This window comes from Penaeus chinensis, chromosome 7, assembly GCF_019202785.1.
Source record: "Penaeus chinensis breed Huanghai No. 1 chromosome 7, ASM1920278v2, whole genome shotgun sequence".
Taxonomy (NCBI): domain Eukaryota; kingdom Metazoa; phylum Arthropoda; class Malacostraca; order Decapoda; family Penaeidae; genus Penaeus; species Penaeus chinensis.
Genome location: NC_061825.1, coordinates 11,859,617 through 11,862,844, shown reverse-complemented (window position 1 = coordinate 11,862,844; position 3,228 = coordinate 11,859,617).

Here is a 3,228-nt window from a genome sequence, read left to right as displayed (position 1 = left end):
TAATATACACATATACATAATATACATATATACATAATATACATATATACATAATATACATAGTATACATATATACATAATATACATATATACATGACATACATATATACATAATATACAGATACATGATATACATATATACATAATATACATATATACATAATAAACATATATAAATAATATCCATGTATACATAATATACATGTATACATAATATACATATATACATATATACATGATATACATATATACATAATAAGCATATATGCATATATACATAATATACATATATACATAATAAACATATATACATAATATACATGTATACATAATATGCATGTATACATAATATACATGTAAACATAATATACATATATACATAATATACATATCTACATAATATACATAATATATATATACATAATATACATAATATACATATCTACATAATATACATAATATATATATATATACATAATATACATAATATACATATCTACATAATATACATAATATACGTAATATACATAATATATATATACATAATATACATAATATACATAATATACATAATATACGTAATATACATATATACGTAATGTACATATATACGTAATGTACATATATAGGTACTGTACATATATAGATAATGTACATATATACGTAATGTACATATATACGTAGTGTACATATATGCGTAGTGTACATATATGCGTAGTGTACATATATGCGTAATGTACATATATGCGTCGTGTACATATATGCGTAATGTACATATATGCGTAATGTACATATATGCGTAATGTACATATATGCGTAATGCACATATATGCGTAATGTACATACATGCGTAATGTACATACATGCGTAACGTACATACATACGTAACATCCTTATATACGTATATCCGCCACCCAAAGAGCACAAATTTATTGGACAATACATAGAGTCGAGCTCCATTCGACCGTGGAGCTCAGATGTTGTGGTTTGCTACAAGTGCCAGGGGTACGGCCACGTAGCAAAATACTTCAAGAAAGAAACAGCCTGTGCTGTTTGCGCAGAAGCTCACCATACGAAGGACTGTCCTGCAAATAAAAAAGAAAAATACAACGACAACGGAGACACCGGCAACATCGTGAAGAGGTGCGTCAGGTGCGGAGAGCAAGGCGTGGCGGTCCTGGCACCGGCCCCCCCCCCCCCCCCCCTGCTGCCCCGACCATACCCATCGACCGCGGATGGCGATGCCCAGCTCAGCCACACCCCACCCAGTGCCGTGTTACGTCACCAACCCACAGGAATTCCCGCAACTGCCAGGGGGATTCCCCATCCCGGGAAACAGTGCCACAGGACAGACCAGTGATGAACAAAACAAGGAAGTGATTGAGGAAATAAGAAGCTTCAGGCAAGAACTCGCTGAAATGAGAAAAATGATTATGGTAATAAAAAGTGATCGGGGAGTAGACAGGGAAAATATGCTTTCTAATGATGTTAGTAATCTTGAAAATAGGAATGAAAGCATCAGACAAGAGCTTGTTGAAATGAGAAAAATGAATATGGAAATAAAAAGTGATCGGGTAGTAGACAGGGAAAATATGATTTCTAATGATGTTAGTGATGTCGAAAATACGAATGAGGTCTGTGATAATGTTATTACTCAAGATACCATCGACGAATCATCTAAATACGGTGACGACAGTAACAGTGAAAACAACGCCGACGGAAATATGCAGGAAACGGACGAACTATGGGACATCACTCAGAAAATGATATCAGGTACGGATTATACGTATAATATCAATATGAGGAAAGCGCGCATAATCAGTGAAAATAAACAAGATGCAGCACAGATATGTAATGTTGTACAAGAAATTTGCAAACTAAAGTGCTTCGTCAAACACAAATTTGACCAATCAGCTAATCATAGGGTGTGATGGGGGACAAGAAAATAATTACGTTTCTCTCATGGAATATACGTGGTGTCAACCGTAGAATTAATGACTTGCTCTACTACATTCATAACCATAATGTTGACGTTATTTGTCTGCAAGAGCCCTTCACATCAGCCACTAAAATACCCCCCCCCCCTAGAATTAGAGGGTACCACTCCTATACGAACACAGGGATGACAGGCCTATTGATTTATGTCAGTGACACCATACCGCATAAGTTGGTACAGAAGTCTGATGACAATAATGTGCAATATTAGCATTTACATATTCGAACAGCCTCTGGGTTTTTCTCTCTGTACAATGTATACGCAAGGTGTAGAAAGTTTCAAACTGATTCACTGCCCAACTTTCAGAATCAGGGCACAATATGCATGGGGGATTTTAATGCTAGACATTATACATTCGGAGACAGTCAATGCAATGAAAATAGCGAAGATTTCCGAAATTTTGTGAACAATAGATCTATGACCGTATATGATACAGACAGGGAAACTCACGTGGCGGGGGGCAGGCTAGATTATGTAATAGAAAGGGATCTTGTGCATGGAAACGTCAGAAGCATGCTTGCAACAGAGCTAATCAGTGACCACTTTGCAATAGTAACGAGATACGCTGTTGATAATAGTCTATCTGCAAAAACAAATAGGCTTAAAATTTCTATTCCTCCTTACCTTGAGCATCACTTTAAATCAAGTATTTATGACTGGTATAACGATTACACAGTAACGAGTGTTGATAAATTCTCCATGGACATGATGCAAGTGGTCACTGATTACTACAACACCTGGGTCTGTCCAAAGAAAACCTTAAAGATCAACAATTCACAACGCCTAAAACAACCTAAGTGGGTCAGTGACCCTACACTATTAAGGGAACAAAAGCGAGTTCTGGAGCTTTGTGATATCTACAAGCAGGACAATACACGTGACAATCTTACTCAGTTTCTTAAGGGTAACAAAAATCTACGGGATTTAAAAACTCATTTCAGAAAAGAACACAAAGCATTAACAATAACACCTCAATGTCTGAGGTCTGGAAAAACAACTAATCGACTCTCAGGCAAAAGAACTAACACCCTGCAGTTCCATAGTCCTCTTGCACAAGCAGACATGCTCCTTAGTCAATGGGCTCACTTCCCACAAATATTCAGAACCACCTTAGTCAGTCTAAAATTGCACGTAAATTTGCCATTGAGATTGGATGTTCTGAAGCAAACCCTTCAGACTTTGCTGAGATTACTAAGTGGGAACTGAACAATGCACTGTTCATAGGAAAAGCG